The sequence below is a fragment of the Procambarus clarkii genome, chromosome 23 (genome assembly GCF_040958095.1).
Source record: "Procambarus clarkii isolate CNS0578487 chromosome 23, FALCON_Pclarkii_2.0, whole genome shotgun sequence".
Classification (NCBI taxonomy): Eukaryota; Metazoa; Arthropoda; class Malacostraca; order Decapoda; family Cambaridae; genus Procambarus; species Procambarus clarkii.
Genome location: NC_091172.1, coordinates 43,706,401 through 43,719,635, shown reverse-complemented (window position 1 = coordinate 43,719,635; position 13,235 = coordinate 43,706,401). Strand labels below are relative to the sequence as shown.

The 13,235-nt window shown below is 44.6% G+C and overlaps 1 protein-coding gene and 1 pseudogene across 1 annotated transcript in view; both read left to right on the top strand.

The window, feature by feature from the left end:
* Positions 1 to 13,235, top strand: part of LOC138367840 (uncharacterized) — a 455,100-nt gene that overhangs the window by 246,634 nt on the left and 195,231 nt on the right. The window lies entirely within an intron of this gene.
* LOC138367663 (EPM2A-interacting protein 1-like) lies at positions 3,050 to 10,873 on the top strand (annotated as a pseudogene).

The following is a 13,235-nucleotide window of genomic DNA, read 5'->3' as shown; positions in this document are numbered from 1 at the left end:
TGCGTGGAAACGTTTTCTTAGTCAATGCATCCACTGTTGCTTGCAGAGTTGGGTCCTCTAGGGTTGCAGTACGGATTTCATTAGGAGTAAGAGCCTTAGGGACTGCATCACAGGTTATAGAGTGTACATATTCCTCGGCAACTTGCTGATGCTTGGTAATGGTGAAACTGTTGGCAGGATGTCGACTGATGTAATCAGCGGGATTGCCTGCATCCGGCTTGTATTTCACCGTAAAGTTGTATGGTTGCAGACGAAGAGCCCATCTCTCAATGCGAGCTGGTGGTTTGGACTTTGGATTATTGAAGATGGTCTCCAACGGTTTGTGGTCAGTGACTATCGTGGTGAAGGGTGCACCAAGCAGATACACATTGAAGTGTTCACAGCCCCATACAAGAGCAAGAGCTTCCTTCTCTGTCTGACTGTATCGTTGCTCAACATCTGTGAGAGAACGACTGGCGTAGGCAATTACTACTCTGGAATCTGGTTGACCAGGTTTGTGTTGGGCTAAAACAGTACCTAAACCAACAGGACTAGCATCCACCGTTAACTCAGTGTCCATTGATGGATCAAAGTACGCAGCAGTCGCATTCTCTACTAGTGCATCTTTCACAGCATCAAATGCATTTTGCTCGATATCGCTCCAGTACCATGATGCATTTTTCTTCAGGAGCTCACGTAGAGGCTTCGTAATGGTAGCAAAATCTCGAATGAAGCGAGAACAGTAGTTTGCCATTCCCAGAAAACTATGTACTTCAGTGGACGTTGAAGGAGGTGCAGCATTCCTGATATCTGCAACTTTCTTAGGATCTGGAGACAGACCTTTGTCACTAAGTACGTGTCCATAGAATTCAATTTTATGTTGATTGAACTCACACTTTGCTCGGCTTAGCGTCAGATATTTGTCTCGTAGGCGTTGCAATGTTGCACGAAGAGCTTTGTCGTGTTCAGCTTGGGTACGGCCATAAACAATGTCATCAGACATGTTGTCAGCATTAGGTATATCTTACAATACCTGGCTGATGATGTGCTGGAATACCTCGGCAGAACTGTTAATACCAAAACTCAGGCGCTTGTGCCTATATAGACCTCGATGTGATGTAAACGTTGCGATGAAGCGACTCTCATCATCAAGTTCAAGCTGATGATAGCCCTTGTTTAAATCTAACTTGCTGAATACAGTTGCACCATTCAAGCGGTATATCATATCATCTACAGCGGGTGTAGGATGGCGTTCACGCATTATTGCATTCTTGGGAACATGCATGTCCACACAGATGCATATCTCATCTGGATTCTTCGGCTTTGGTGTAGTGACAATTGGGCTTACTCATGGTGTTGGACCTGTTACCGGTTCAATGATATCTAGTTCCATCAGCCTATCCAGTTCGGCATCGACTTTCGCGTGAGTATGGAATGGTTGTCGGCGATGTGGTTGGGCAACTGGAATTACATCTGGGTTGATATGCAGATGTACTTTGCTATCATTATAACAACCTATGGATTCAAATCGATCAGAAAATTCAGCAACAATACCATCAACATTGTTTGCAGATTCCACTGCTACAGCATTAGAAAGCTGAAGTAGCCCCAATTTGGTTGAAGTCTTGTAACTGAGTAAAGACTCCTTTGCATTCCTAACAACATGGAATGTAGTAATGAGCATTGCACCCTTTGACTTAATCTCTGTAGTGAAAGTTCCAATCACTGGCAAGGCTACATTTGAAGCATAGGCAGTGGCTTTGCCATTATAGTTTTCAAGCTTTGGGAACTGTTTTTTAAATTTCTCATAGTGGCACTCAGCAATGGTGTCAATGTTTGATCCAGTGTCAATGAGAACTTTGAGACAAATACCAGCAATGTATACTATAGTCTCTGGGTTGTTTGGAAGATCACTCCAATCTGTGATTGCTTGTACTCCATAAGTGTATACACATTCACTGTCATCTGAGACTGGTTGTAATGACATATTGTCTTGTACATTATTTACATTCTGGATATGAAGTGCAATATTGCGTTTACTACCTCGACTCATATGACCTGATCCTCGTACAGTGCTTTTATTCACTGACTGTGGTTTCTTTAGTGCGGAACGACACATAGCACCAAAATGAGCTAGTTTTCCACACTCATAGCACTTCTTACCTTGAGCAGGACAAACATTACCTTGGTGTGAGTAGTCTCCTCCACAATTGTAACATTTATTGTTGACACCCTCTGATGTGAGTCGTTGTGACTGCTTGAGTCTTGTTCCTTGACCCCATTTGTGATGTGGTTCTCGGCTCAATTTGCTGTTAGGTTTGCCATGATATCTTCTTTGATCACGGTGTCCTCCCTGAATCTTATGTACCTCATCACTGTTGGTAACAGTGGCAGAACTGTTGTTGGCACTGCACTCCATGACACGAGCATCACGTGCAGCATCTTCCATTCGACGAGCAATATCCAGTATCTTGGTAAGAGAACTTTAAACATCAACAAGTTCTATAGCTCGTCGACAGAGACGTGTAGATGTGCATGTTTCAATTATTTGCTGTTTGATTTCTTTGTCAACATCAGAACACTCACAATGGGCTGCTAAACCCTGCAGACGTGTGTGGTATTGATCCACAGTTTCATTAGAGAGTTGTCTGGCTCTCCTGAAATGCATAATTTCCATTGCAGTATTTTGTCTTGGTTTGAAGTGCTCAGTTAATTTGGCTTTGGCAATGTCATAATCTTTGGCACCACCAGTGTCTTTCAGTGTGTCAAAGATGTCACAAACTCTATCACAGGGGTGGGCAACCTCTGGCACGCGTGCCAGACTTGGCACGCCGATGACTTGTCTCTGGCAAGCAAGAGCATAGGTTACCCTAAGCGCAGATGCAAGCACATGTTACCCTAAGCACAGACAAAAAAAAACTACTTTCCTTGGGGTATAAGCTTACATGCCATGACAGTATATGTACGTCCTGGTGGTGAAGAGGTTTAAGCTCTACGAAGCTAAAGAGGTCTCAAGAAAAAGAAGTTGATCTTGTTGCCATAGTTACCTTCTTTTTTTACGTCATCGATCATGCCGATGTATGATGATTCCCCTCTATTTACTTTGGCTCATATTTTATGTAATAAGCCTTTCTAACCTAAAGGCTGCACCCATAACCATAGTGTACACTGACAATCATATCTGTGAAGGCAAAATACGCCATGCCTGCCCACCTTTAAAAATTAATTTCGTAAACTTTGAATTTAAACCCCCACAACATCTCCCCCCCCCCTAAACCTCATGTGTTTGAATGCCGCCCGACTTCAGTTTGACGCATATTAATTAAACTCACTTTACTATCTAAATCTAAAGCATCTTCACCTTCGAAAGCTAAAGAATGATAAGAATTCTTATGCTCTCCCCTTCTCTCCATTGACGGCCGTAATATAACCAGTGAAATCAACAGTCCCCCACCCCCATGAAGTCCCCGTAATGAACACATGATCAGACGATCTCAGACTCGTAACTCTCTCTCGCAGTCTTGCTTCATAGTGTTTCTCACAGTTGCTCACTTGCCTCCTCCCCGAGAAGACGGTCAGTACTTCATCTCCAGGGGAAAATTATTCCCCTTATAAATCAATAACTTTGTGAAACTCAATGTCATTGTAAGAATAGTCTTAATCCATAAATTCACACGTACTCGCTCGCCTGCTCCCTAAGAACAGAGCTGACATAAGCAAGATGTCATCGACTCAACGATGTTTCGCCACAACACACCACACAAACACACAAAAACGGGTTTTGTCCATCGAACCAAGTGAAGTCTTATAAACTCTTGGCATAAGTACTCAATGCCTAGGAAGTAGTGTCTTTGTGATAAGCGGCTGCTGGTGTTGTTTCTGGAATTATGTAAAATAAAGAAAACCCTCGAATTTTCATAGAAGAAAAAAAAATCCTCTGAAGATTTTTATTATGTTCATTGTCTCGTCACGCTTACCTCAAACATTGGCTTATTAAACTTATTGATTGGTATTAGAATAAACGTACGTATACTTTACTACAAAGTTTGTGTGTGCTATAATATTAACAGGAAATAAATAATTCTTTAAATACTCGCATTTCAGTAGAAGTAGGCTAATTCGTTTCTCGTCACTGCACTTCACAACGACAACACAATCCGTTATCATTGCTATTCATTGGAGTTACTCATCATATACTATTTTGACTTACTTTTGGTCTTCCTTCTCTTCCATGCATATCAATATATTACTTATTTTAATTTCATGCCCTTTACAGATTGTACAGAATGTCACCACCACCAGCTAAGAAACGATGTCAGTCAAATGAAGAGGATATTAGAGAATTTAAGGAATACTGGACTGAAAAGTTTGGCATGATTAAGAAGGATGATATAGCTTTATGCATTTTCTGTTCTGACACAGTTGTTTGTAGAACTTTACAGAACTTCTTCTGTAAAGAGACATTTTGAAAATGTTCATAAGAACTTAAGCAATAAAACTGAGGAGGAACAAAGAGAATTAATTTCTCGTGAACTGAGCAAGAAAAAAACACAAGCTGAAACTTTTATGAATTATATTTCAGGTAAGCCCAGTTCCAACTTAGTTGCTGCTAGTTTTGAAGTTTCAAAAGTTATTGCCCAACACGGAAAGCCTCTCTGTGATGGGGAGTATATTAAAGAAGCTTGGCTAGAATGTGCACCTTTTCTTTTTGACAACTTTTCAGAAAAGAAAAAGATTATTCAGCGCATTAAAGATTTGCCTGTGAGTAGGAAAACAGTTAAAAATAGGATACTTAAGTTGGAAAGAAATACAGCTGAACAATTGACAAAAGATTTGTCTTCATGCAAGTTTTTTTCTATTTGTGTTGATGAATTTGTGTTCGTTGGCTTAGCAGAGGCTTGGTTCTGAAACGACTTATTGAATGCTTAGATGAGATAAAGCTCTATTTAAACGACCAACAAGTGTCATACCATGAATTTTCTGACAACGTGTGGGTTTGTAAACTGATGTTTTTGCAAATTTTTGTGAACATTTAAATGAATTGAATATTATGTTACAGGGCTCTGGTAAGACACTTGATGTTATGATTTGTTACATAAAAGCTTTTGAAATGAAGCTTAAAGTTTTTAAGAGGGATGTAGGTAATGAGAGATTTAGATACTTTCCAAACCTAAAGATGTACATCAGTGATCTAAAAGATGACAGAACAGATCACAAATGTCTTCAAAAGCTGTTTGTAAACATCATCGAGTCAACAGTTTGGCAGTTCTCTACAAGATTTGCCAAATTCAGAGAACTGGAAGACACAGTAAAGTTCATCAAGTTTCCAGACAGCATCAAAATGGATGAACTAAACTTGCAAATGTTTTCATGGATAGACATGGATGATTTTGAGATGCAGTTGATTGAATTTCAGAGTAGCTCAATTTGGAAGCAGAAATTTGTTGACCTTAGAGTTGACTTGGAAAATATTGAAAGAGAGAGATTAGAGATGAAAGTAACAAAGAGAAATGCGGAAAACGAAGTATTAAGGACTTGGAATACTATTCCAGAAAATTATGTCTGTTTAAAAAACCTTGCAACAGCATTGTTAACCATGTTTTCGTCTACATATGCTTGCGAATCTTTGTTCTCAATTATGAACTTTGCTAAGTCTCGTAACAGGAGTAGCATGACAGATGAAACTAGCGCTGCATGCATATCTCTCAATGTTACTAAATATAAACCCGATGTAAAATCTCTGTCATCAGTTATGCAGCAGCAGAAGTCTCACTGACAGTATATAAAAGGAGTCAACAAGTTTTTTATCTGTTGTATTCTATTAAAGTCACAAAAGCTTAAAGGCTGTTCAAATGAACTTCTGAAGGTTAAAAAAAAAAAAATCTGTTTTTTTTATACTGTTTTACTGCACTGAGGTAATTTATTATTTTTTCGTTTAAAAAGTTCTTAAGAGATACCAAATATGTTCTAAAAAAAAATGGTTGGCACGTGGAAAAAGTTTGTGTCAGAGACTTGACTGATTTTGGCACGCACTCTCAAAAAGGTTGCCCACCCCTGCTCTATCACCTACATAATGAAGTAGAAAGGCACGCTTTCTTTCAGCACTTTTGATGTCTGAAACTATCAACAAATTTTCAAACCTTTTAAGCCATTTGGTCCACCTCTGTGACAGGTTTGTCTGGTCACAGTCAGGATCAAATGCAGGAAACTGAGATATATTTGCCATTTTTTATTGTATAAAAGTAAACTAATCACATAAAATGTTCCTCAGAATACTAAACACTTACTGCACTGTATATGTTAGTTAAGAATTCACTGTAATTACTTTAATTCTGCACTGTATATGTTAGTTAAGAATTCATTGAAATTACTTTCATTTTGCAAAGCACACAAGCATTTTAATGCAAAAATTCACAACAGTGCACAATATAGCACCAACTGACTTCTTACCTAGCCTTGTGTACGTGTGGTATTTTTCCTACCTACAGCTGCACAGCAGTTGTCAGCAATGTTGTTGTTTGATGAGTTTTCAGCACTGTCAACACAGCAGAGTTCACAGCATGATGAATTTTGTAGCAAGAAGCATCGTTTCGTACAAAAAACATCGAGTTTTGTGAACAGCATCAAACCGTCGTTTCGTACACAGCATCGGCACACATGGATCGCAGGTTCCTCAGTACACAGCTTGTCAGCACATAGCTGGGCAGCACATAGCATTAGTTAGCACACAGCATTGGTTAGCACAGAGCATCGGTAGGGCGCGCACAGACATCTCTTCCTCCTGGGCGAGACAGCATGCTTCTCTCTTGTTTTGAGCTGAACAAATACCTGCATTCACAGTTCATCCTCGTCGCCAGTGTGGTGTTTGTGTGTTACTGAGGAAGTTTTGGTTGTAGGGTTGATATAAAGCCATTGCTTGGTAACTGACTTTAATACTTATAAACGATTGCATGACTAGTAGCTACAAAGCTGGTGGCGTCCTGTATGCTCTCCTTCTTCTTCTTGAGAATAGGTGCAGTTTGCATGAAGGGGTAACCCTCCCGATGACTGCACCAGGACAGATGTAAGGAGACGCGTTGATGGTGAGGAGGAGGAGAAAGTCAAAAGCGGTAGATGTGATGGGCCGTAGAGAGAGGAGTGGCGACGAAAACAGAGGCGAACGTTAGAGGGAGACTCCCCGCACCGGGAGGCGGGGAGTCGTGGTCACGGCAGTCAGCTGATCCAGGCACGGCGTAGCCGTGTGCGCAAGACAGGAACTAATACTTCTCCGGAAACTTGCGTATCGGAAAGCGCAAGCAGTACGCTTCCCAAATCACCCACAGGTCGGTGGGCAGCCGGCCATCAGGCAGTACCCTCGCTGAGACATCCTATCCGGCACCCTATTAACAAACACCTTCTCAGACGATACCCAGATAGTGGACGAGCACCATGGGATCGGAAGCACCCGGGCATCCCGATAAGGGCTCAACTCCGGACCCTCACAGGGCACGAGCCCAGCAGACGGGACTAGGCAACCACCAGACCGGGACAATGAAGGAGGGGGAACAGCAGGGGATGCAGGCGCGGCAGCGACCCCACCACAGGGCACAGGAACCGAGGCCCCCCGGCGCACATCTTTCCGCAACATCACGACGAGGTCCCGATCATCAGGGACAACCCCCCACTGCGGGGATCCAACAGCAGGTGAAACAGGAAGGGGGACACAGGTAGCAACGTCGGAGCCCCGCACAGCACCATCATCCACGGCGGGGGACGCCAGCTGAGCACCATACTCCCCCACCTCCTCCCAAGGCACACCACAAAGGGGAGACACACTCCGAGCCCGCCGCGAACGCTTCGAGACAGGCCGCACCACACCACGCCCAGCAGGCCCCTCCGTAGGCACGGCCACCATCTTTACATCCACACAGGCCACACCCGCACCGTCCGAAGAGTCCACAGAGGCCACATCACCCACACTGTCTACATCATCCACGGAAACAGCCTCAGAACACCGACGTGCACGCTTCTGCAAAGGAATGGAAAGAGCAGAACTACAGTCGGTAACACACACAGGCACGGCAGGCACCTCACCTTGCCGAAGCACCCCCTCCAAAACAGCAGAACCCATGTCCCCGGGAGCCGTTACCACATCCACAGGCGGGGGTGGGACATGAACCTCCACCGGGACACCCTTCACTACACGCAGCGCAGGCGACGCCCCGTCACCCTCACACACCGGCTCAACAACCCCAGGGGCCACAGCAGTCACCTGACGTGTCGCACGGGCCAGAGAACCCGCCTCAACAGGCGGAGCAGCAGACAGGCAGTCAGGCGCCTCAGGCACAGCACCCACACCGTCCGAACGCAACAGGGGCAGAAAATCCTCCGCACGAAGAACATGCACCCGACCAGTTGCTCCCACGTCGCACGCCGCAGCCAGATGACCCTCGTGACCACATCGATAACAGGTGCGCGGTTGACCCCGGTACTGGCAGCGGAGCGTGTAACCCAACACGGACATCGACGACCGTACACTACACTTTAGCGACATCGGCAGGGTGCGGGAGCCGTCAAGCATACCAACACAGTGCTCGGCAACGACCTTATTCCATCGAACACTTAACACAGCCCCAAACCGTTCGAAACAGGAGGTTAAAAAGTCGTCCTGAAATTCGAAGGGGGCACCATGCACCGTCACAGACGTCAATGTGACACTGAGATTCACTACCTTAACGGAGCCAGCAGTATCAGGGAGAGGGTAAACACGCCCCTCACACCGCTCGAGAAACGCCTGAAAGGCAGCCTGGAGGCGGAACTTGACTACAGCACGGTGGCCCTGAAGCAGCTGGATGCCCACCAGGTCCGACAGCTCCACATGCAGCACGTCCACCAGGGCGACACCAACCAATGGATGGTCCACCGGCACCGTAAACGCCAGACCAGCTGACAGCGTCCACGTCATTGGAGGGCGAGACATCCCCATGGCTAAGCAAACGTCACCCTGTCAGTGGCAAACCACCACCAGCAGGGCAGTATGCTCTCCTGTTTACCTCTCTGCTGGCGTCTGAGCCGCAGCACATACAAACGGATGGTACCGTTTTCTATGAACATGACAAGTACTTCCTATCAATCTACGAAATAGATTTGTCATGAGCCGTAAAAAGGTTATTGGACTACTCCGCAAGCCATATGGCATTCTTTTGAAATGAAAATGACCATTGGGAGTACTAAAGGCTGTCAATTGTTTACTTTCCTCATCAAGGGGGATTTGCCAGAATTCCTGCAACAAATTTAAATGTTGAGAATAATGTTGAGAATAATGTTGAAAATTTCGATCAATACTTTGCAACAAATTATTTAGAACTGGAAATGGGAAACGATCAGGTATCGTTGCTCTGTAAAGCTTCCGATAATCGATTAGAGGTTTCCAAGTCCCATCTCGCTTTGGTACAAGAATCAATGGAGCGTTCCACTCGATTCAATTACATCACTCTGTAACATTTCCTCTATGAGTCTATCAGCTTCTGCTCTCTGAGAATGGGGAAGACGGTAAGCTGGTACATAAATAAGCGTAGTTCCTTGTTCAAGGGGAATTTTATGTGTAATAAGAGGAGTGAGACCTAACTTTTCTCCTGGTAGAGCAACAACGGCTCTATTCCTGTTCAAAATTTCCAAAAGCTGAGCCACAGAGTCAGGAAAATCAGTAGGACTGAGATGTTGTGCTTGCACCTCTGGCTGAGATCCCTGTTCTCCTGGTATGAGAGTACAAACAGTATGATCCATGGAGACATCATCCACAACTCGCACCGGTAATGAGTAATGGGCAAAATCTACAACATGGGTGCCAGACTGGAGATGGATGTCGGCATTACTAGTGTTTGCAATAAATAATGTAACAGTACCATCCTGCACTGTGTGCCAGGAGGGTTCAACAAACGTACCATTCACTTTACATGTTTCACTTTCTGCAATCACATCCGACAACTCAGGCACTCCCTGAACCTCAACTCTTATTCTGGTGAGAGAATGAGAGTGCAGCACAGTGTCAGTAGCCGTGGAACCACTGACTTCAGAGATGGAAACTGCCAGGCGAGCGAGACAACGAGAATCCGTTAGGGCGTCCCCTTCCAGAAAGTCCCGATACTCACTCTTCCTAGCAACTGTACACGTACGATGCTTCAATCGAGTTCCCGTTTTCTCGGGTATGCTACCACGACAAGGATCTGACAAACCTACGCTAGCAAGGCGGGTGTCAACAAAATTAACGTAGTCTGATTGGAGGTTGAACTCATGGCCCTGTCGATAAATGCTACACAATGGTATGACGTGGTCTTTGATACTAATGTTCCAACGATGGGGAAACAATGCAATATTTTCATCAATCATTGTGTACAGACCTAAGAGAATGTCTCCAGGAAAATGAATAATGTCAACAACTAAACATGTTATAGACAATGTGCCATCATTTAACTTGAGTGGGAGGTCAATTTCACCCTGAACTTTTACTTTATTTCCTGAAATACCACTTAGAAAAGGTATGGGTGACTGTTTTAAAGTATTACTTCTCTTGACTTTGAATTTGCTAGTAACACTATCAACACAATTAATGCACAATGAAATTACTTTGAGAAGCATGAATGTTGAAATCACTCAGGGAACTGTGGGAGTGGAGTACTGAACCAGCTCCAATATTTAATAAGTCACTGAATGGTTAATTCATAAGATATTGTGGATATATTTACGTTAAACCTCTTTAAAACATAGCACACGATATCTTAGTTCTTAATTACTTAACTGAGGGCTGCAGGATTTGCAATATAACAGTGGCCAACACGAAGAAAACGGCGACAAGGCGTGTGAAGAGGCACATGCACGGTTTGTTTACAATCTGGTGCGACGGCAGCGCTCCTAGCGGCAGTGGCACGAAGCTCGGGAGACCCTACACTAGGAATTGATGTTGGGAGCGCGAAGATAAACTCTGAGACCATGATATTGCGTCGATGGCGGTGGAGGAAGCACGATTTGCTAGGCAGGAGTTCACTGCAAAATGATGTAGCAGGGGGCTGACATGGTGGTGAGAGGAGGCAATGTGGCGCTGCGGCGTCTTGACTGGGAGCTGGCGACGCTAGACAGATGGTTGTAGTCCTTTTTTCGGCAATTGTTTCTCAATAAATTGCACAACACAGCTGCAGAGCAGTTGAAGCTGTAGAAGATGATTGCAATAGCTGGAACGGTACAGGCAACACACAAGGCTTGTTGATGTGGGCTTGGGTGGTGGTGGTGGGTGCAGGTTTCCACGTGGCGCGAGATTCAAAAATGGCTGGTGCGGGAATCTTCCTTTCTCCTCACTGATGAATTACCATTCTCACAAGAAAATGTTGACCCTTACTTCTGAGACGTTGACCTGGAGTAGTGGTTGATGGCAGGACCCCGATCAGGCACAATATTTGATGCGTGGCTGGCAGGATGGCGGTGGTGGCGACTGGAACATGTGGCGATGTGGGTACTTGAATTTTCGTTTCCAGAAAAATAATTCTGGATTCCACTGCTGCGACCAGTATTCGTTGTCTTGTTGGGTTGAATGTTATACACAGTAGGCACTTCTGTAGTTTTATTGATTAAGACAGCAAGGTGTATAACTGGCCAGCCGAGGTCCTAACCTACTCTGGGTCTGTGAGAGAACTGAGCCTGCTGCAAGCACGGCTGGTGCTCCTCTGTCTGGCGTGACGTCAGAGGCCTACTCGCCTGTGATTGGTTATGTCTCAACCGCCATATAATTTGAGTATAACATACCACCTGCTAGGTATACAACCTACTGTGTATACCACCTGCTGGGTATACCACCTGCTAGGTATACCATCTGCTAGGTATACCAACTGCTGGGTTTACCACCTGCTAGGTATAACACCTGCTGGGTATACCACCTGCAAGGTATAACACCTGCTGGGTATACCACCTGCTAGGTATACCACCTGCTAGGTATATCAGCTGCTGGGTATACCAGCTGCTGGGCATACCACCTGCTGGGTATACCGCCTGCTGGTTATACAACCTGCTGGGTATACAACCTGCTGTGTATACAACCTGCTGCGTATTCAACCTGCTGGGTATACCACCTGCTGGGTATACAACCTGCTGGGTATACCAGTTGCTGGGTATACTACCTGCTTGGTATACCACCTGCTGGGTATACTACTTGCTGGGTATACCACCTGCTGGGTATACTACCTGCTGGATATACCACATGCTGGATACACCACCTGCTGGGTATACTACCTGCTGGATATACCACCTGCTGGATATACCACCTGCTGGGTATACAACCTGCTGGATATACCACCTGCTGGCTATACCACCGTCTGGATATGCCACCTGCAGGGTATACCATTGGCTGAGAATACCAGCTGCTGGGTATACCACCTGATGAGTATACTACCTGCAGGGTATACCACCTGCTGGGTATACTACCTGTTGGATATACCACCTGCTGGGTATACTACCTGCTGGGTATACAACCTGCTGGATATACCACCTGCTGGGTATACTACCTGCTGTGTATACAACCTGTTGGGTATTCAACCTGCTGAGTATACTGTCTGCAGGGTATACCACCTTCTGGGTACACTACCAGCTGTATATAATACCTGCTAGATATACCATCGGCTGGGTATACTATCTGATGGGTATGCCATCTGCTTTGTATACTATCTGCTAGGTATACTACCTGATGGGTATACTACCTGCTGGGTATATTACCTGCTAGGTATACTACCTGCTGGGTATACTATCTTCAGGGTATACTACCTGCTGGGTATATTTCACGATGGGTATAACATCTGCTGGGTATAATACCTGCTTTGTATACTATGTGCTAGGTATACCATATAATAGTTGCAAGTTATCATGGTGAGCAAAAATATTTGCAAGTTATCCTAGTGAGCAAGATGAACTCTAAATATCGCAGTGAGCAATAGGGGCTCAGATTATCACGGTGAGCAATAAGGGCTCAGATTATCACGGCGAGCAATAAGGGCTCGAATTTTTCCGGTGAGTAATAATATGCTCGTATGATGGTGAGCAACAAGGAGCTCATATGATGAGCATCAGAGGGTTCGTATGATGATGGAGAGCAACAAGGGGCTCATATGATGAGCAACAAGGGACTCGATGATAATGGTTAGTGACAATGTGCTCGAATTAGCGTGAGGAGCAATAAGGCGTTCAATTAGCGTGGGGAGCAATAAGCGTTCAATTATCGTGGTGAGCATTAGACA